Below are 23,017 nucleotides of genomic sequence, written 5' to 3'. Positions count from 1 at the left end.
CTAGTTGGCAGCTGGTATCAAGTGGAGTGCCCCAAGGGTCAGTGCTGGGGCCGGTTTTGTTTAATATCTTCATTAACGATCTGGAGGATGGTGTGGACTGCACCCTTAGCAAGTTTGCAGATGACACTAAACTGGGAGGAGTGGTTGATACGCTGGAGGGTAGGGATAGGATACAGAGGGACCTAGACAAATTAGAGGATTGGGCCAAAAGAAATATGATGAGGTTCAACAAGGACAAGTGCAGAGTCCTGCACTTAGGACGGAAGAATCCCATGCACTGCTACAGGCTAGGGACCGAATGGCTGGGCAGCAGTTCTGCAGAAAAGGACCTAGGGGTTACGGTGGATGAAAAGCTGAATATGAGTCAACAGTGTGCCCCTGTTGCCAAGAAGGCTAATGGCATTTTGGGTTGTATAAGTAGGGGCATTTCCAGCAGATCGAGGGATGTGATCATTCCCCTCTATTCAGCACTGGTGAGGCCTCATTTGCAGTACTATGTCCAATTTTGGGCCCCACACTACAAGAAGGATGTGGATAAATTGGAGATAGTCCAGCGGAGGGCAACAAAAATGATTAGGGGGCTGGAGCACATGACTTATGAGGAGAGGCTGAGGGAACTGGGATTGTTTAGTCTGCAGAAGAGAAGAATGAGGGGGGATTTGATAGCTGCTTTCAACTACCTGAAAGGGGATTCCAAAGAGGATGGATCTAGACTGTTCTCAGTGGTAGAAGATGACAGAACAAGGAGTAATGGTCTCAAGTTGCAGAGGGAGAGGTTTAGGTTGGACATTAGGAAAAACTTTGTCACTAGTAGGGTGGTGAAGAACTGGAATGGGTTACCTAGGGAGGTGGTGGAATCTCCTTCCTTAGAGGTTTTTAAGGTCAGGCTTGACAAAGCCCTGGCTGGGATGATTTAGTTGGGTTTGGTCCTGCTTTGAGCAGGGGGTTGGACTAGATGACCTCCTGAGGTCCCTTCCAACCCTGAGATTCTATGATTCTATGACATGAACAAGCTCTCAAAGAAGAAGGGATGGATCATTTGATGATTACCTGTTCAGTTCATTCCCTCTGTGATGAAGTGGTTTTCCTTGTTTCCTATGGGGGATTTTCTTGGTGGGACTCAGTTTCCCTAGGTACTAGGGGTTTAATGAGGTGATGGGAGAGGTAGTTTGTTCTTACAGCAGACTGTCAAGGGAACTTGGGACCCCAGCCAATGGGCTGGAGAATGGAGACCCCAGTGACTGGTGACCAGGTGACCCGGAGGCCCAGCTCAGGAGTCACAGCTGGTTCTGGCCAGTGGGAGGACAATGGGCTGCGAAGAGAGGACCCCAGTGACCTAACCATCCGATTCCAGCCAGAGGGGGCCAGAGGAGGGCTGAGAGGAGAGGAAGCCTAGGAGACCCTGTTTACGACCTTGTTTTACCTGGATAGAAGACAATGGACAGAGGCGGGGCTTGGGCCCAGTGATATCAGATGCCTAGCTGGGAAGCAGGGGGGCTCTGGGCTGAAGATGGGGAGCAGGCAGAGCCCACTTGGATGGGGGGAGACCTGGATGTGCAGTGTTGAGGGAGGCCAGGCCTGAGGCCCTGAGAGTTTCCTGTGCTGTGTTCAATGCTCAATAAACCCTCCTGTTTTACGCTGGCTGAGAGTCACTCTGGTCTAGAGAACAGGGTTGCACTTTCCCCTTCTGGGGGTGGAGGCCCCAGGGATCCACAACGAGTGGACTCCCGGGGGCGGCGGGACACAGCGAGAAACAGGTGTGCTAAGGCTCAGAGAGGTACAGCTCCAGGAGGTGGAGGGGCTTAACCCCGAGGTAGCCCTTTTACCGGTGTTCACTCTGTCTCACTGAAAGGGGCACCCCCTATGGACCGCCCGGGGCCAAGAGTGGGCATGATATGTGAGTCTGTCACACCCTTTGAAGTACCTGGCACTGGTCGGTGTTGGAAGACAAGATACTAGGCTAGATGGACTATTGGTCTGACCCAGTATGGGTGTTCTTATGTTCTTAACTGGGTGGATTCCATAACCCTGATCCTGCAAGGTGCTGAGCACCCAACAAGGTCAATTGGAGACAAGCGTGTCCAGCCCCAAAGGGATCAGGCCCTAGAAGAACAAGCCTTCCACCATTTTGTTTTGGTTTGGTTTGGCTGTCTGTCAAAGCATTGACACCTCAGGTCCATTGCAGAGCCCCATGAGGCAGTGAGCTTACCTTAAGGTTTTGGTCCCAATAGTTGTAGAGAATAGCCCGGATTTCCACATGCTCATTCCTCACTACAGAGTAGGGCAGACGGAGCTCGATGAAAATTTTTTTCATTACTGTTATCTCATAGGGGTCAGCCACACAGATCCCTGCAATGGGGAAAGACCCAGGGTCAGAGACAGGGGGGCTTATACTTTAGTCCTGAAACATGTCTGCTGACTCCTCGATTGTTCCATCTCACTGTGGCCTTTCCAAGGCCCATTGTGGCCTGGGGTCTTTTCCCCATTAGCTTTTCTGCCTGTTCTCTGGAGAGCTTGTGGTGTTCCTCACCTTTGGTCTCTGAAAGGCTCACAGCCAGGACTTCCCAGGTGGTGATGGAATCCTTCAGGAAAATAGGCATCTTCTTGGAAGAAATTCTACATGGAAAGAAAAAGACAGAGTCTTTTACAGAAGGAAGGAGCTAGGACTCATGGACAATCCCCAGCTAAGGGTGTAGATTGGGGTCTCAAACACGCGACCCGCGGACTTATTTCCTGTGGCCCACCATAGGGCCCCCTCTGCCCCTCACCTCCCCCTCGCCCTCCCCCTCCTCACCTCCCCCATGCGCGCCACGTCCCCACTCCTCCGCCTACCTTCCAGTGCTTCCCACTACCAAACAGCTGTTTGGTGGTGCTTAGGACTTTCCAGGAGGGAGGTGGGAGAAGTGGGGAGACAGCGTGCTCAGGGGAAGAGGGGAGGAAGAGGCAGGGCCAGGGTGGGGGATTTGGGGAAGGGGTTGGAATAGGGGTGGGGCATGTACTGAAGTGTCGCTAGAGGTGAAGAAACCGGAGGGCAGAACAAGCCCAGGCTCCCGCCCCCCGCTCCAGTCCCGGGGGCTTCCTCCTCCGCCTGCCCAGCGCCAGGCTGCCTACTTGTGCCAAGCCACGCAAGTGGAGCGGCGGGAGCATGGGGCAGTGCAAGGCTGATCCCATCCCCACCGGCCACACACAAACGCATGCAGGCTGCAGCGGGCTAAGCGGAGCCCAGCGCTGTAGAGCCGTGAGCAGGAGAAGGGAGAGAGAGCCACAGGCTGGGCAGGGGACCCGCAGGAGCCGCTGAGGCTGTATTATCACGCTGGGCTGATGGGGCGGGGGGTGTGTGTGTGTTTTTTCTCAGCCAGCCCTTCCCTCGTTTCTCGGGGCATCGCAGAGTTTTCACATTTGAAAACAGCCCCCAACTCCTCACTCTTCCCCTGGAAGCAAGCATGATTTGCAAACTTGTGAGGGGGATTGGTCTTTCCAAGCCACACGCTTCCCTGCTCTTCTGCGTCCTTCTGCCCCCTGATTACACAAGCCCTGTGCAGCTAGATACCTCTAGTGGCTATGGTAACACCCTCTTTTCATTAGGTGCCAGCGTAAGACCTCAAAGAGCTTACAGTTTAGCAGAGATACCCAGGAGCCAGGAGGCACAGGAAGACCCAGAGGGGGGATTAACTTGGAGCAGTCTGGGAGAGGGGTTGTTCATTTGGGCATCTATGCAGTGATTTGAATCATACCAGTCATTCCCCTTGGCTTCAGGGTTTTGTTGCAATGCACGTGCTATCAGAGCCTGTTTTGAAAGGTGCTAAGCACCCTGAGATCCCACTGGTCTCAGTGGGAGGAGAAGGAACCTCAGCTCCGCATAAAGGAAGTTCTAACAGAGAGATGACCTAAGGGAGGGAGATTCAAAACCTGCATCCCAGCCCCTTGCTGTTCTGGGCTGTGACGTGAGGCTGAAAGGTGCTGCCAGCTGCTTTCTGTGAGGCTCAGTGCACGCTCACGGCCAATGGCTCTTAGTCCATCAGTCCCCATCAGACCCCATGACAGCTCCCTCTGCTTCCGCAAGGGTAATGGCAATGTTTGGAAGTACATATAGATGTGAACAGGTTTTCTCCTCCATGAATAACAAATCTGTGTTAAGGTCAAGGCTCACTGATGAACATTTGCAAGCAACACTGAGACTGGTGTTGTCTCAGGATATCAAACCTAATATTGATGCTTTAGTTGATGCAAAATGCTACCAGCTAAGTGGCCAAAAATGAAATGACTGTTAAAATTAGCACTGACTTTTCGCATTACAGTTTTTAAAAAGTTAATACATTGACTTTTAATAGCATACTATATTCCTCTTCTTTTTTTCATTTTTTACTATATTTTTGTATTGTTGTGTGGCCTTTGGGCCAATGTACTAGTCCTCATGTGGCCCTCGTCGTGATTTGAGTTTGAGATCCCTGGTGTAGATCCTCCTATCTCAGGTTGAGGTCCATGGCAAAGCCTTCTTCACCCACCCACTGAAATACACAGCCCTCTCTGGGGAGGAACTCAGTGGTGCAAGTTCTACACCAGCCACAGGACACAACCTGTTTTAAAGGTCTCAAGGGTTGGGATATTAATTCTAGTGTCCCGATCAAATTCCAAGCAGGGGGATTATAATCCATTCCAGTGGAGAGGGGCCTGACCCAGTACCTCATTTACCTTAAAAAAAAAAATGCTGGTCAAGGCTGATTCCCCACTCTGGCACTTTGAGGGCAGCAGGTGGGTGCCCGCAAGGAATCTAACAATTAATACTGGCCATTCCAGGCTTGTATTAAACTCCCAAGTTTACAGCTTTCCTCTGACCTTAGATGGATAGATGCTGCCACCACCCAAATGCAAAAACCCCTTTGAGAACCCAGGAAGGTGCACTTGGGTACCCTCAAGCCCTTTCAGACCCCTCTCCGGGGGAGAGCTGAAAAAGAAAACAAAGGAAATCAGCTGTTGCCACCAGCTAATTCCAGAATGTGCACAGACCTGTTAAGACACAAAACTCCAATCCTGTCCTTAAAAAAGGTGAACTTTATTAAAAAAAAGAAAGAAAAAAATACATCTAAAAACTCAGGCTATTACTACTACTATTTAAAAAGAGCAAATACAAAAATTAAAAGCAAATTCAAAAAATTATACTCACTCCCTTAGCTTTTTTGAGATCCAGCTTAAAGGTTACAAACAAAACAAAAGCACCTGGGGTTAGCCCAGAGGAGTCCACAAGTCATAAAGAAATAAAAGAGATAAACCTAATTGCGTCGTCCTAGACATTTCCTGATTTACTTACATATCTGGGGTTCCAAATGAGTAGTTTCATACCTGGCTCAAGCTCTTACAGCACAGTTCCAGCCCTGTCTCTGTTCTCCGGGAGAACAACACAGACAGACAAAGGGGAAGTTTTGTCCCATTTAAAAAAGTTGTAGCCTTCCCATTGGCTCTTTTGGTCAGGTACCCACTCCCTTCCTTTTACCTATGGACTTTTTAACCCTTTCCAGGTAAAGCAATTAAAGAACAGCTAATAAGAGGGAGTTTATAGCTAACTGGCTGGCTGGGTGTCCATAAAAGGGAGCTACACCCTCCTTCATTTATCACACATCCAGTTAGAAAGCACCATCAATATCTTGTGATTCAACAACCCAGTAACACACCCTGAATAACAATGAAATGAGGAACGGTTCCTGAACAGGATAAAAGGCCAATGATAAACAGCCAGACACCTACATTCATATTCTAGCACCTAAATCAGCTGCCTGGTTTTTCATTAGGGCTGAAGCCAGGGGATACTGCTGGCTGCTCAGTACCTCTGGATGTCGGGCCAGTTCTTTTAGGTACCTAAATATGGGCTCACAACTGGAGTAACTGAATGAAATTCTCTGCTCTCTGTAATACAGAAGGTGAGACTAGATGATGTAAGGCCCCTTCTGGCCTTAAAATCTAGGACTGACTCTATGAATATGGATCAGCTGCTGAATGCTGGCCCTACTTCATGACAAATACTCCAGCCGGCTCCACTGGGGATCTTGCTGTGGAGAGACACTGACTTCAGTGGGAGCTGCACCATGCCACGTCTGAATATGGCCCTTTGATGAATGGAAGTGACACGGCCACATGCTCTTACCCCAGTTCATTTGGTCGCTCATTCAGCCGCTCCACTTGCCACAGCCAGCTCTCTGGAAACTGGCTCCTTGAGATGATATCTTTGTCAGACATGAAATTTTCATCCAAGTCACCTGGGAAGTCAAATCACAGACCGTCTGGCTCTGCTGTGACCTTGATTGGAATGGGGCAAACCTGAAAGGATTCAAGGGTTGGCCTGCTCTACTGACCTCAAAGCATCTGTGATTTGACCTACGTTGCCAAGTTTTGATGCTGCCAGCCCAGAAGAGCATGAATTGGAGTGTGGTTGAACGGCTGGAGGGGAAGCCACAGGCTTCTTCTCCTCTCCATGCCTGCCTTTCTGTTTCTGCATGAGCTAGCCTTTTCTGGGCTCCTATAACACTGGTATAAGCCACTGGCTCAGTGCTACATGTGCACCCTTTAGTGGATATTCTGCAAAGGTAAGAGACTACTACTATTCCTAGCTAGGGAGTTACCCTTTTAGCTCAAGTGGTAGAGGACTGTGCTTTAGAAACAATGGTTAAACCTCAGCGGTGACTTGTGAAGAAGTTATTACCCGGACTCATCTGGGTCCCCATATCAACATGGTGCAACACTAACAGGATTGCTGCCACTGCATTCATGCCCATCTCTCCCATGGGAGATCTGTGAACATGGGCAGCGTTGATTCATGTGGTGTGGTCTTATTTCTCTAACAATTCCCCCAGTCTTGCTCCTCTGAGTGATATTAAAACCCTTGTACTTGCTTCTTGCAAGTTCCAGATGGAGCTCCCGTTGCAGCTTGTCATGTATGGTCTTGATATAATTGCAGCAGTCGAGGAAGGTCTTCTTGCATTCATCTGTATCCAGGATGTACCCAACCTGCTTCTCGCGGCTGTGCCCCATGGGGTTCTCGTGCATCCCGTCTTCACAGCATTTCTTCAGCTTCTGGTCCTGTTAATCTGCCGCTGAAATGTACAAGCCAGGAGATCATTCCTACCAAGCTTCTTCTAGTCCTCACTCTCTATCTCTCATTAATTTACTAGTAGACATGGCCAAAGGAGGAACATAGGAACTGGCACTCTGCTATAATCCAGTATCTTGTCTCTAACAGTGACTAGCACCAGCTGCTTCAGAGAAAGGTGCAAGAAACCCCATAGTGGAATAACCTGCCCACAGAGAAGTTTCTTCCTGAACCCAATCAGAGGTTGGCTCATCCCCTGAAGCATGAGGATGTATAGGTCTTCTTAAAAAATCCTATCCTATGGAATGGTGAACATCCTCCTTTTCCATGTAAATGGCTCATCCTCTTTTGAATCCTGCTAGGCTCTTGGCCTCAATACAATCCTGTGGTGGTGAGTACTATGGGTTAATGCATTGTGTATGAAAATAGTTCCTTTTATAAATTCTTAATTAGAAACCATTCACTTGGGTTGAGTGTCTCCTTGTGCTTATATGGGTAATGTAACAATGTACCTGTTGTTGTTATTTGAGTTGTGTAGCACTTTGGGTCCCCAGTCATGGCCCAGAACCCCACAGTGCTGGGGGCTGAACCAACACAGAACAGAGAGACGATCCGTGCCCCAAAGAGCAAGTTACCATTCATTGTTTTCTATACCTCTCTCGCATCCCCTCTATAAACTGACCAGTTCCAATCTCTCCCCATGTGGAATTCTATCCAGACTCCCCCGTCTCCTGCTACAGGAAATGCAGCTGGCAGGAGGTTGTAGCAGGGTGAAACTGGTCATGCTAGGGAATCGCATTCCTGCTTTGCATGCTTGCTTTGACCAAGGATAGCAACCCCCCTGATTAGTACCTACCTTTGTTTCCCTTATACTCAATGAGCTGAACAGAGCGACCCCGGCGTTTTGTTGCCTGGGGACATTCTGGATCTGCAGAAGGAAGTGAGAAACAGAAATTAAAAACCCACCTACCAAGTGAGGCCCTACACTGAACTTGCTGCCATTTGTCTGTCTGGATGTAACAAGGTAACTTTCAAACACCGCATCCAGTCAGTTCCCAAATTTCTGAGAATGGTCTAGGCCTCAATGAGTGGAACCCCGTTGATTTAGGGGGAAATCAGAAAACCAGAAAAGCCATTTTGGCACATAACATATTGCTCCTTCCTGTCACAGATGGGAGCCACATAAGAGCTGTTGGGCAGATGCTCAGCCAGCCAGAGCAACCGGAAAGAGAGGAGAGTGAAGGAAGAGAGTGATACCTGTTCTCTGGGCTGTGGAAATCCCATTGCTCGTCTCCAGGGCCAGTCCAGCATCCGTAAATACCCCCAGATTGTCCTTTCCACTGCCAGCCATACAGCCAATGTCACTCTTCTCCACCGAGTCCCAGATCTGTGCGACACAAACATAATGGTTGAGAGATTATTGTTAACAATGACACTTCCCATTTATACACTGCCATCCAGCATGATCCCAAAGCATTATACAGACTGCGAGCAGGATTCTGGTCTCAGGTACAACTGTGCAATCTGCAGTAACTCCACTGACTTCCTTTGACTAGCTCTGTGTTTGCAGCAGTGTAAATGAAAGCAAAACATGAGATGTAAGTAAAGGATTTATTGCAACTCAATCTCCACTGAAATGTGTCCATCTCTGGGATCGAGCACAACAGCCATTCTGCACCAGCAACACAACCGATTTCAGGAGGAGAAAGAAAAAATGATGCAGCCAGTTGAACCCAGACAGAGGAGGATGTTAGGCAGAGAGAAATTAAATACCCAAATTAGAATTCAGTCAAAGCACCAGGGCCCTGACCCGTGTTGAAAGGGTCGCAGGAGATTTAATGACCAGAACGTGTGTTTGATATGTTAGCTGAGAAATGGCAGTTTCAGTAGCATTGCGTCCCCTAAAACCTTGATAGGGCCCGGGGATCAGTGCTGACTCAGAAGAAAGCACACCCTCTGTTGAGTCACTAACACTTTTCTCTGCAGCACAGCACCCCCTAATGTTGCACTGGGACATTGGTTCAGCACTGACTGGGAGGGGACAGCACTGCCTGCTGAGACCCCACTCCACTCAATACAGCACAGTATCCGCTATCGCCACATTGGGGGCAGTTCTGACTGTGGAGGGAGAGCGCCCCCTACTGAGCACACCGCCACTCCCTGATGTACAGCACCACCATGGGCACTGAGGTGAGAACTGTTTCTGAAAGGAAAGCGCCCCCTACTGCATCACCCACACAGTTCCCTACAGCCCAGCACCATCTGGGTCAACACTGTCCAAAGGGCAGCATGTCCTTTAGTGTGTCCAGAACAGCGCTCCCTGCAGCACCCTGGGTGTCTCCCATCCAAGTACTGACCTGGCCCAGCCCAGCTCAGTTAAAGTACAGTGGAGCTCACACCCCAAGTGGCAGCTCTGCAAACAAAAGGCTCACTTCGCTTGTCGCCATCCTGGGGCGTCAAGCAAGGATAAGAGCCAAGCTGCATTTCCCGCTATAAAACATCACAAGTTACAACCAACATCTTTCATACCCAACCTTAGATTGTGTAATTTTGTGTTTTTTGTTCAGAACGTAGACTCCTTTGTCCACAGCCACCAGGCCGACATAAGCTCTGTGGTCTCCTTCCAGCTTGAGTCTTGTTACAGTTCCCGGCTCATGGATTTTCCTGTCTTCACTGGTGGCTCCTTTCACCACTAGCTGTATGAAAGAGTGAAGGGAGAGGTTTTGTTTTAAAGCAGAGGAAGCAGCTAAGAGCCTGTCCTTTGCAAAACATAGGATAAAAGGAGGTAAGATCTCAGTGACAGCTCCTTGAGCATCCGAAAGCCTAGTTCTGATCTCAGTGGCAGCTGTGTAAATCTGGAGTAGTTCCACTGACTTCAGTGCTGTTACTCCATATTCATGAGGGTGTAAACTGAGAGCAGAATCGGACCCAATGTTTTTGAAGTCCCTTTGTCCCTCAGGCAGCCCTGGGAAATCTACAAAGAAGTTTGAACTGTAATGGATCTGCTCTGTGGGCCTGACTCTGATCTCACATTCGTGTAAATTAGGAGCAATTAACTGGAGTTACAGCAGTGTAGCATTGTAGTTACATCACAGTCAGGTCCCCTATAGCCATCTGGAGTCACATCTACTGAATTCATGAGCCAAAAATAAGCATCTTACTCCTGTTAGCCCCAAAGAACGAGCCCAGCCCTGGGAGAGGGAGCTGGAATCAATTCTGACAGCCACATCATCAGCAAAATGGCTAATTATGGTGCAGATACAAAGCCAGATACTCAGCTGGTGCAAGTCAGTATAGCTCCATCCACTTCAATCCACAATCCACAGAGTCTTTATTGCTGAGCTAGAAGGAACCACAACTTGACTCCCGTATCCCAGAGTGGGTTGAGAGCATTGGCTTGTGAAGGCTGGGGAACATCTATGTACAAGTAAACCAACCAAATCTAATCCAGAATTTGCAGGGAGATAGTCAATGAGAAGCCCCCGGTGCCATTTTTAGAGTCCCTTTTGAGAGTCAGTCGGCACCTCAGGCTAGGAAAAACTACTTTGTAATAACACCTTCATAGGAATTAACATATAGAAGGCCAACTTGAATATCAACCTACCGTTCCCATGCATGTGTCCTGGATGTCCAGCCAGACCGAGTCTGCTACAATCTCCGAATTTCCTACTTGGTAGTAAGCCACGATGCGGAATGAAGGGATGAGATCTGGAGTGATGGGCAGGGACATGGTCACCAGATTTTGTCCCGCCTGCCTGGCCTGTCTCCCTACACGAATGATCTTCCCTTTGTTCAGGATCTAACAGGGAAAAATGAGACATAGATTGTTAAAGGCCACAAGAGTTAACACAATGGATGATTCAGATTCCATTAATTTTCGCATCCATCTGTATTGCAGGAATAGGCCCTCGAGATCTGCAGGCCTCCTTTGCTGCATGGTGGGTACCTTCAGTGTAGCAAGGTGACTAATCTGGACCTGCTTATGCTCATGTCAATGGCTGTGGCTACACTTGCACTTCAAAGCTTTGAAGCGCTTAAGTGTAGTCAAAGCGCCAGCACTGGGAGAAAACTCTCCCAGCGCTGTCCGTACTCCACCTCCCTGTGGGGAATAACGTACTCTCCCAGCGCTGGGGCTTTGACTACACTGGCGCTTTGCAGCGCCGCAATTTGCAGCGCTGGAGGGGGTGTGTTTTCACACCCTGCTGCAGCGCTGCAAATTTGTAAGTGTAGCCAAGGCCAATGTTTTCAGGGATCTCTTCTGGTGCCATGATGGAGCACTGGTTACATGGTGATTGGAGCATCTCCAAAACCCAATGGCATACAGGAAATTTACCCCAGGTGCAGATGGAATGCACAGAGTTCAGTTACCCCCCTGCTCAGTGCATGAGAGGGGAGTGAATGCCACCAACAGGGCATTGCCCTCAGGGTGCATATAGTACTTAGCCCAGACTCAGCATTAGAAGGTTACTCACCGTGACGGGAACCTGTTGCCTATCCCTGGGCATGTTTATAATCAGCTTGGCAGTTCCATCTCCCTGCGTCGGCCCAGCTGACTGGAATCCTTCAGCCTGTACTGGGACACGGGGGGCTGGAGAGCCATCGGGGTTTGTGATGTAGACCTGAGAGGCACCATCAAAAAGGGATGCATCAAATAAGGGGTGCAGCGCTCCCTTCATCCTAACTTTAAATCAAATCGCATGTGTAGCATCTCAGGTCCATAGCCTCAAAGGTATTTAGGTGTCTAACTTCAATGGGAATTAGGCACCTAAATAAGTTTGAGTTTACAAATATCTTCAACTCTGAGCTTAATTAAAGTTTTCACACTCTGACTTGGGGGATGACTAGGCTGCAGTTGTATGCACGCCATGGCTGCTGGCTGTGGCGCTCTGCGCCCCTCTAGTGGCACCTAAATCACTTAGCAATGAATGAGTCTACTACAGCCTTAGCTAAGTGCCATGTGGCTTTTAGCTCATGCAGTAACAGCTCATGCATTTAGCTCCAGAGATCCCAGGTTCGATCCCGGCCATTGACAGACCCTGGTCATTTTCGTTACCCAGTTACAGGGTGTGAACGCAGCTCGAGCTGACGTACCCACTGTAGCTTTAATCTCACTAACCTGGGTCCTGGAACAGTGAAGCTAAGGCGGCGTGAGCATCAGCGCAGGCTAGCCCTGTGAGTAATTATCCAGGGGCCAGGGTGGGCTTGTATAGCTAGCGCTGCCGCAGTTTCACTGTTCCTGGACCCAAGCTAGGTGACGGAAGCTAGTTCAGGGATGTCAGCTAGAGCTCCAGGCGCACCCCGTGACTGCAGTCTAGACATACCCTTTGAGTGCTGACTAGACCTGGGTCTGAAAACCCTCAAGACTGCAGAGATCAATGGCCTTGCAAAAGCCAAGGATGTTTTAAAGTTTTAAACCTATTACGCTGTTGCTCCAAACAGAACCTTGGTAGCCGACGTAAAATCATTAGTACTCTGAAACCAACCCTTACATATTGGGCTTTGGGTGAAATAGAACATTCACCCACCTCTATCCTACATAAATCACCTGGGGTTTAGTTAAGAAGATCAAGCATTCTCCTCATGAATGTAGTTTGCACTACCTCTAACGACCTAAGCAGAGGCACCGACTCTGTGGATGCTCTGAGGCTGGAGCACCCACTGGGGAAAAAAAATTTAGGTGTTCAGCACCCACCAGCAGGCCCCACCAATCAGTGCCTCCCCCTCCCTCCCAGTGCCTCCCACCCACTGAGGATCAGTTCAGCAGTGGGCAGGAGGTGCTGGGGGGGCAAGGGGAGGAGCAGGCAGGGCAGAGCTGGAGAGGGAAGATGAGGGGTGGCGTCTTGGGGGAAGGAGTGGAGTGGGGGTGGGGCCTGGGACGGAACGGGGGTCAAGCACCCCCTGGGAAATCAGAAAGTCAGCGCCTCTGACCTAAGATCTTTCCAGCCCGAAATTTCTGCCCGGTATAAAATTTGAGCACCCATGTTATCCCTAAGCATTCAGAGAGCCGGTGCAATTAAATTACCCTCAGGCACCCAAGAAAAACAGACAGCTACTTGCATGGATCTTAAGGTTCAGCCCTTCGACTCCTTTTTATGTTTATCCCATTCACCACGCTATAAGTAAAGCAAATATCCAGATAAGAAATGGACTTAAGCTGCTCACTGCTGTGGTCATCAATTACTCGTTTATGCACCTTTGGTCTGCAGCCAAAGATAATTGCTTCAGTTCTCTGCTAATTTATAGTCTCACATGCCTGCTGAGAGAAAACTACTAAATTGCCTTCACAAACTCTTCAGCCCCAGAGGAGTGTGGGACCTCAAACCATGTTCTCTGCGGACAAGAGGACTGAGGCTGATTGGTTCAGAATTTTAGGAGCATAATATTTCTCCTGTAATGCTGCCTAACTCGCTGGGAGAAGAATCATTGTGTCAGTGCCAATTTTGAAATTCCCCCACATACTCATACCCACAATGGTCCCTCTTCCCCCTATTTCTGCAAATGCCCCCCCCCCCTTTGCAACTCCTCACCTGTGCCCAATTCCCCTCTACAGTAAGAAAAGCCTGAAGTGCCAGCAACTAACACACAGTCCAGGGAATATTATCCCCCAGTACACGACTGACCCCAGAGCACATTTTGGGCCAAGACTCTAGCTAGGTGCCATTCCACACCTTGTATTTGCTGTCAGCTTTAGGGCCAGTGGAAATCTAGAGTGATTCCATTGCATATAGTGGAGTCACACTGGAATTAGGTTGGTGTAACTGAGATCAGAATGTGGCCCTTTGTTTCTGTTCTATTCTAAGTTCTTAAACCACCCTCATCACCCTAGTACCCATAGTCCTCTCCTCTTTATACACCTCAGGCAACAGTGGGCATGATCCAGAAGAAGAGATATTACCATGAGTTCAAATGGCATCCCCGGCTTGAAGTACTTGGGTGTTTTTGTGAAGTGGATCTGATAGAGAGATGTCACAATGTTAATTCCGGTTCTCTCCGCTTCCACCATGACGCTGCCTGCAGAGAGAAGCCATAGGTCAATTAAAACTGAGCGAGACAATACAGATTTTGTCCTTAAGGTCCAGGCTAAAACACAAGGAATAGGTCATGATCATATGTTGATTCAGTGCTGCTGATTCTTGTGATTTTTGTTTTAATTCCTTGTCTTCAAGCCCCAGCTGCTAGAATCACCACATGGCATGCAAATCTCAGCTGTCATTTAAAAGAAGAAATGAGTTTCTAACCCTCCTGGTTGCAGAGAAAAGCTTCAAGACATGTCTCAAGTGCAATATAATGCCTCAAAAGCCAGGAGGGAAAGAAAAAGCAACCAAAGTTTACTATTTTTAAAAAAAACTCATGATTTTTTAATACAATCTCGTGATTTTGGGAGCGGGGGAATGACTTGTGATTTTTGCATGTTTGGGGTTGGCATTACTGCAGGCCATTGAACCTGGTTCTGTTTTCACTCCAGTATAAATCAGGAATAACTTCCCTATAGTCAGTGGCATTGTGGCAGTGAAAACAGAATCAGTCCCTTTCACGCTAAAACTACTTATTTTAGCTTTTAAAGAAGCAACAAGAAAGAACAAAAACAAAGTCTCTGGGAGAGAGAGAGAGCACAGTGTGTGTGTATCTATATGTAACAGGGTGCTGGCCTAAGGGGCACTGAACCAGCCCATGTTAGCTCAGAACCTGCTAGCGTAGCTGCCATGCAGGGGAACTGATTGGAGCTGGCAAGGTGTGGCTCATTAAAGGAGCCTAAGAGCAATCACCTGTGAGCCTGCTGAGAGGAAGGCCTATAAAGCTCACAGACAGGAAGGAAGGGGGAGGGGAGAACTAGTACGAGTAAGAATCGGCTGCGCCTAGCTAGCACCAGGCACTAGCTGTCCCTCGGCTGGCTACCTAACTGCAATTGACTTGTACATAGAGTTGTATATAGATGGTGGTGGAAATGAATACAGGGAAATAAAAGGACACTGGGTTGCAAAATAAGAGGTCTCCAGCTAATTTGTACAGCGAGCAAGAAGGTGCTAGTCTACACTATATAATAAGATTCCAGGATTGTCACTCTGTCCATGTATCGCTCTGAAGCCTAGAACGTCTGTTGTGTCTGTGTGAAGTGATGGAAGCAGCTCTATATGCAAAAGAATGGCTCTTTTTAGTTACAATATCACCAGGTTCAATCGTCACCAGGATTTGAAGTCTGTTACTGGCCAACTTTTAAGTCCTCAGCCATTCTGACTTTACCAGGCTGATGTACAGCTCCAGTAAGGCATGTGCCATGCCAAGAGTCCTACACCATTGTGATATCAGACACAACTCAACCAACCAATCACCACCTTTACTCTACTACTAATTTGCATGTAGTAATTGTAACGTTATTGACATAAACTGTGACCGCATAGATCATTGTTGCAACCATTGTTATATGTTTGCAGCAAATATTGTACAAAGGTTGTCGTGTGGGGTGTCTATGAAGAGGTTATGGTTTGCTGGTTATAATTAGGCCAGCTGTATGTGTGTATCACTTTTGTATTTGAAGTTATGAATATGGGCTATTTACTCACATGTATTTGATTCCAAGTAGCCTCAGTGAAGCATTAGGTCAGCTTCTTGAGAAAGGACAATTCTTAGTAAGTGCCCAATCAAGAAACACTTAACTGACAATGGACTTTGGGAGACCCCAATCCACATCTGAGCTTTCCTGGGAGCGTTCAAACTTACATGTAAAGAATAGTGTTGGCCTGCAAACTGAGTCATGCATGGACACGTGACTTGCCCATGTGACTCCAGACTCCATCTTGCTGCTGTGATTTTCCACAGTAGGAACAAAGGGGTGTCCTTCCATGGGGAGAGAATAGAAAAGGCCCTGAAAACCCCTCCATCTTGTCTTCAATCCTGCTTCTTACTTCTGGAGGGACCTTGCTACAAACTGAAGCTCTGAACAAAGGACTGAATGAATGACCAATCCCAGCTGTGGATGTACTCCAGAGACTTGATTTGAACCTGCAGGTTTTTTCATTACTCTATGTAATTGATTCCATTTAACCAATTTTAGCTTTCTTTTCTATTTCTTTCTTTTTATGAATAAACCTTTAGATTTTAGATTCTAAAGGACTGGCAACAGCCAGGGGCAGCTCTAGCTTTTTTGCCACCCCAAGCACGTCAGTCAGGCAGCCTTTGGTGGCTTGCCTGCGGGAGGTCCCTGGTCTCGCGGATTCGGTGGCTTGCCTGCAGGAGGTCCACCAGTCCCATGGCTTTGGCGTACCCACCGCCGAATTGCCACCGAATCCACGGGACCAGCAGACCTCCGGCAGGCAAGCCGCCGAAGGCTGCCTGACTGTTGCCCTTTCAGGGACTGGCAGGCCACCCCCTGCTCTGAATGGGCTGGGATTAGCAGCCCGTATTTCACACAGGCTTCGGGACGGCTGTCAGATGGGGACATGTATCTTGGTACAAGATGGAGCAGAACCAGTCACTGGGATTTGAAAAGTTCCATCGCCCATTCTCAATCCAATGGCCCACCCAATCTTTTGGTATCTAACACTCAATGGGACATCACAGCTAGGACGATGGTGAAGGGTGAAATATTGCAAATTGGTGATGGCAGAGTCTCTGGTCCAACTGTCCTCCATCTTCAACCAGACAACAAGCAAAGTAATATGCACAGCATGGCCCCAGCAGCCCTGCTGTAGATATGGCATAACATCAGCAGCTCCCACCCCTTCCCATTAGAAGAGACCAGGGGAAGGCAGTACCTGTAGACCCGGGTGTATAGATGGTTTTATCCGTCTGGATAAAGATGTATCCACTGTGGAAATGGACCAGAACCACTTTCTCCAGGGTTTGCTGAGGGAACTTAGCCTGGACCACGACATACTGGTTTTGACTGGAATCTTTTGTTATGTTTTTGGTGGGAACCTGCATGAGAAGAAGAGCATGGATGAGTTCTTCCTGCTTTTACTCACCACCACAAGCAATGCTCTACGCAAAAGACCTTTGCAGTGTTAACGACACTTAAGTTATACATGGAAAGAATCCATAAGAAACCATGGCCTTTTACTAACCCGCTCTACATGCAGTTCCTCCAGCAGCTATGATGCTTAAGTTACAAAATCACAGAATCATAGACCTGAAAGGGACCTTGAGAGGTCATCTAGTCCAGTCCCCTGCACTCAAGGCAGGAGTAAGTATTATCTAGACCATCCCTGACAGGTGTTTGTTCAACCTGCTCTTAAAAATCCTAAATGATGGAGTTTCCACAACCTCCCTAGGAAATTTATTCCAGTGCTTAACTGCTCTGACAGAAAGATTTTTTCTTATGTCCAACCTAAACTGCTCTTGCTTCAATTTAAGGCCATTGCTTCTTGTCCTGTCCTCAGAGGTTAAGAAGAACAATTTTTCTCCCTCCTCCTTGTAACAACCTTTTATCTACTGGAAAACTGTTATGTCCCTTCTCAGTCTTCTCTTCTCCAGACTAAACAAACCCAGTTTTTTTTCAATCTTCCCTCATAGCTCATGTTTTCTAGACCTTTAATCATTTTTGTTGCTCTTCTCTGGACTTTCTCCAATTTGTCCACATCTTTCCTGAAATGTGGCGCCCAGAACTGGATACAATACGCAAATGGAGGCCTAATCATCGTGGAGTAGAGCAGAAGAATTATTTTTCATGTCTTGCTTACAATATTCCTGCTAATACATCACAGAATGATGTTAGGTTTTTTGCAACAGTGTTACACTGTTTACTCATATTTAGCTTGTGATCCATTATGACCCCCAGATCCCTTTCCACAGTACTCCTTCCTAGGCAGTCATTTCCCAGTTTGTACGTGTGCAACTGATTGTTCCTTCCAAAGTGGAGTACTTTGCATTTGTCCTCATTGAATTTCATCCTATTTACTTCAGACCATTTCTCCAGTTTGTCCAGATCATTTTGAGTTTTAATCCTATCCATTATCTAAATCATTGATGAAGATTGTCATAAACATACAAATAAGGGTAACATAAAATCCCTCCTGGGAAGCTGTTCTAAATCACTTTACCTGTAAGGGGTTAAGAAGCTCATACAACCTAGCTGGTACCTGACCAGAAGGGCCAATGAGGAAAGAAGATACTTTCAAAACTGCCTGGGGGGTGGGGGAGATTGTTTGTGCTCTCTTTGTTGTCCCCTCTCCGGATGGAGGGAGAGATCAGGCAGGTAAAACATCTCCTGAAAACATATCTAAAATGATCCATCTACGATTATAAAAAATTGCAAGTAAGGCAAGGAAATGCATTAGATTATCTTTTGTTTTAGTTTGTGAATTTCCCCTATGCTAAGAGGGAGTTTTATTCCTGTTTTGTAATTGTGAAGCAGAGCCAAAGGGAGGTCCTCTGTGTTTTAAATCTTTTTATTACACTGTAAAGTTACCTTCTATCCTGATTTTGCAGGTGTGATTCTTTTACTTTTTTCTTTATAATAAAGTTCTTTTAAAAACCTGATTGATTTTTAGTGTCCTAAAAACCAGAGGGTTTGGTCTGTGCTCACTTTGTTAACCTACTGGTTGGTATATTATTCTCAAGCCTCCCAGGAAAGGGGGTGAAGGGGCTTGGGGGGATATTCTGGGGGAATACGGACTCCAAGTGATGCTTTCCTGAATTTTTGTGTAATCACTTGGTGGTGGCAGCAATACTGTCCAAGGACAAAGAAGGGAATTTGTGCCTTGGTGAAGTTTTTAACCTAAGCTGGTAAAAATAAGCTTAGGGGGTCTTTCATGCAGGTCCCCACATCTGTACCCCAAAGTTCAGAGTGGGGAGGGAACCCTAACAAAGATATTGAACAGAACTGGACCCAGAATCGATCCCTGCGGGACCCCACTCATTATGATGTTATACATGGAAAGAATCCATAAGAAACCACAGACTTTTACTAACCCGCTCTACATGCAGTTCCTCCAGCAGCTTACACGGCTGCCATAAGATGGTGGGTCTCCTCATTGGGGAATACCCCAGGTAGAGGGGGATTCCCAGGATGGCACAGTCAATGTAAGTCACCACCAGTGAGTCAGGCCAGACCATTTGGAGGGCCTTGTACCCATTGTCCTGTCACCTCCTGTTATATGGAATGTTTGTTAACCAAAGGGCATCCCATGGGTGCCCTGCTGAAGTCAGTTCTACTGCACTGTTGTTCTCCTAACTATTCCTACTGTGCTCCCCTAAAACTGTAACATCTTGGAGACCTTCCCTCTGTCCCCACAACTCTCCATTCCTGGCCGGGACTTTCGATCAACTCAAAATGAGAATCCTACTCCACCAGGGAACCCCACCATCCTTACTCTCAATTTTTTCTTCTACCTCCTAATTTGGGGCACCTCAGTTTTTAGATCCACAGCAAGAGAGTTCTGCATCACTAATAGATTCGTAGATGTTATGGCCAGAAAGGACCAACCTGATCAGCTAGTCTGACCTCCTGTATAACTAGAGCCCAACCAAATTCATAGTCTATTCTGGTCAATTTCATGGCCCTAGGATTTGAAAATTAGTCAGTTTCATGTTCTCAGATGTTTACATCTGAAATTTCGGAGTGTTGTAACCGTGAGGATCCTGACCCAAAAGAGAATCATGGGTGGGGGGTCACAAACCTGTTGTGGAGGGTTCATAGGATTGCCACCCTCACTTCTGCACTGCCTTCAGCTTCCTGCAGCTGCAGGAGGTTCCCAGAGGTGGAGGTGGGTCTGATCTCCTCGCTTGCTGCTGGGAGCGCCCCAGACAGGGGCTCCTAGCTGCTAGTCCCAGCCGGGCTGGGGAGGGACAGGACTTCCTTTTCCCCTGCACAGCCCTCGGGAGATCAGACCCACCTCTGTGTACCTCCCCTGGCTGGGGCGTTCCCAGTCTATAAGGTGCCACAGGATTCTTTGTTGCTTTTACAGATCCAGACTAACACGGCTACCCCTCTGATACCCAGCAGTACGGGGGAGATTGTACCCACCTCCACCTCTGGCAACCTCCTGTGGCTTCAGGAAGCTCTGGGGCTGCTGCCCAGCCCTGGAGCTTCCTACAGCCAGGGGAGGTACCCAGAGGTGGATCTGATCTCCCCCGGAGAGCAGCTGTGCAGGGTAACAGTAAGTCCTGTCCCTTCCCGGCCCCCAGCCCTGCCCCTTCTCCTCCCCTCCAATAGCTAGATTTCACAGAGGAGGTCTGATTTCATGGTCTGTGATGCGTTTTTCACGGCTCTGAATTTGGTAGGGCCCTATGTATAACACAGGCCATAGACTTTCACCCAGCAATTCCAGCTCATAACTTCATGCTGGGCTAGAGTGTCTCTTTTAGAATGACATCCAACCTGGACGGGGTCTGAACGTCTCAGTATTGCAAAATATTGGAGGCTCCTACAATGAGTGGGACACTGTTGAAAATGATACCTGTTGTTTCACTGGATGACCTGAGGCTGGGTTTTTACCCACCTGTATTACAGCTGTGCCCATCATCCCATTCGCAGGGTTGAGGTCAGTTTGGACCTGGTATAAGATGTGTTTCTTAAGCGGGAAATCATGCACGGTGACTGTAACCACGATTGGGGCACTGAGGCCATGGGCTTCCACCACAACCGTCTCTTCACTCTCCACCCGCAGGACATTGGGTGTGATCAGGGAGTAGGTGTGAATGGTAAAAAGGTTTCTGTGATTAATTCAGTCAGTATTTAAAACCCCACTGGTTGTGATTCCCACATCCCCAAGGAGGTTTTATACCAAGTTTGTTACCACGGTTTATTTGCTTTACAGCAGCATCTCGAAATCCCAACAGCGACTGAGGCACAGTATAAACACAGAGTAAGAGAGAGTTCCTGCCCCTAGGGGTATGTCTACACAGCTGCTGGAAGGAGTGTGTGACGCACTCCATATGTTTTTTGGAAATATGTTTATGAGTGTGAATATGATGTAACTAGAATATGCCTCATGCAAAAGATCTCTTGTAAGGTATCATAACAAAGGTTCTAACCTACTGAATATATTCCTCCTATTTGTATGCATGTATCATTCTTGAATCTGAAGCTAGAAATATGAAGTATAACTCTAAGGTCCTATTGTAATTATGCAAAGTGTGGGCCATTAATGGTGATTTAGAATCTTGATGGCTCCCATTGACTAGGACAATTGGTTGTAAATGGTTTATTTACCTGAAAACCTACCTGTGGGCCAACCCAGGAAGAATGGGACTAGGGGTTTTACGGTGACATGTGACCATGCTGGAATCCATCTTAAATCCCCCACCCTGAAGCAAATACTCACGAGCAACCGCACACCATACAACATAAACAGTAACCCAGGAACCTATCCTTGCAACAAAACCCGATGCCAGCTCTGTCCACATATCTATTCAAGTGACACCATCATAGGACCTAAACACATCAGCCACGGCATCAGAGGCTTGTTCACCTGCACATCTACTAACGTGATATAAGCCATCATGTGCCAGCAATGCCCCTCTGCCATGTACATTGGCCAAACCGGACAGTCTCTACGCAAAAGAATAAATGGACACAAATCTGACATCAGGAATCAAAACATTCAAAAACCAGTGGGAGAACACTTCAACCTCTCTACCCACTCAGTGACAGACTTGAAGGTGGCAATTTTACAACAAAAAAACTTCAAAAACAGACTCCAAAGAGAGATTGCTGAACTTGAATTAATATGCAAATTAGATACAATTAACTTAGGTTTGAACAGAGACTGGGAATGGTTGGGCCATTACACTAATTGAATCTATTTCCCCATGTTAAGTATCCTCACACCTTCTATGGGTCATCTCGATTATCACTTCAAAAGTTTTTTTTCTCCTGCTGATGATAGCTCATCTCAATTGATTGGCCTCTTACAGTTGATATGGCTATTTCCACCTTTTCATGTTCTCTGTATGTATAAGTATCTTCTTGCTGTATATTCCAGTCTATGCATTTGATGAAGTGGGCTGTAGCGCACAAAAGCTTATGCTCAAATAAATTTGTTAGTCTCTAAGGTGCCACAAGTACTCCTGTTCTTTTTGCGGATACAGACTAACACGGCTGCTACTCTGAAACCATCTTAAATCTGGTACTTTTCCATTTAGAAGGAGGGGTGGGGACCCAGAGAGACAAAAGATTCCTGCCTTCTGCCAAAGCTATAAAAGGGGGTGGAGCAGGACAAAGGGGTGGCCACTCATGAGAAAACCCCTGCTTACCACCTAGGAGGGAGTCTAGTCTGTGAAAGAAGCTTATTGGAACATCTCTGAGGGTGAGATACTACCTATAATCAGTTTCTTAATGTATTAGGCTTAGACTCGCAGGTTTTTGCTTTATTTTGCTTTGTTCTGTCCGTTATTACTTGAAACCACCTAAATCCCAAATCCCATTGGGAATTGGGTGTGTGGGTGCTGGAGATAGGTGACCTGCTGAGAAGCTTTTGGTTAAATTCTGCAGCTTTGGGGCTGTGGACCAGACTTTGGGTCCGTGTTGCAGCAGGATAGTGTGTCTGGCTCAATAAGGCAGGGTTCTGGAGTCCCAAGGTGGCAGGGAAAATGGGCTTAGAGGTAATTTTAGCACATCAACTGACAGTCCCAAAGGGATCTCTGTGACCGAACCCCTCACAGCATGGCTCCCAATTTGGGTAGGCATAGGCCTTGTCTACACTATGGGGTTTTGCTCTCGGCATAGATAATGCACCATCCATTCCTCCATCAACCTAGCCTCAGCTACACTGGCAGTTGGGTTGGCTTAACTACAGTGCTGCTTAAATCCATGGGCAACGTAGCTGGGTTGACCTAAATGTTAAATGTAGACCAGGGCTGTGACCTTATGAGTGTAATATAATATAATGTTCTCCCCTAAAAAAAGCCACAACCCTGCAAGAGTAAAAATAATGCAGCCAGAAGTCCAGCCACAGAGCAGTTTCTTGCACGGAATGCAGCATGGCCTGGTGATGTATA

The 23,017-nt window shown here is 47.5% G+C and overlaps 1 pseudogene; it reads right to left on the bottom strand.

The window, feature by feature from the left end:
• Positions 1-2,209: 2,209 nt before the first annotated feature.
• LOC123358082 lies at positions 2,210-21,310 on the bottom strand (annotated as a pseudogene).
• Positions 21,311-23,017: the final 1,707 nt, after the last annotated feature.

Source organism: Mauremys mutica, unplaced genomic scaffold (genome assembly GCF_020497125.1).
Source record: "Mauremys mutica isolate MM-2020 ecotype Southern unplaced genomic scaffold, ASM2049712v1 001387F_np12_obj, whole genome shotgun sequence".
NCBI lineage: Eukaryota > Metazoa > Chordata > Testudines > Geoemydidae > Mauremys > Mauremys mutica.
The sequence above is the reverse complement of the archived record's forward strand: the minus strand, read 5'-3'. Positions and strand labels throughout refer to the sequence as shown.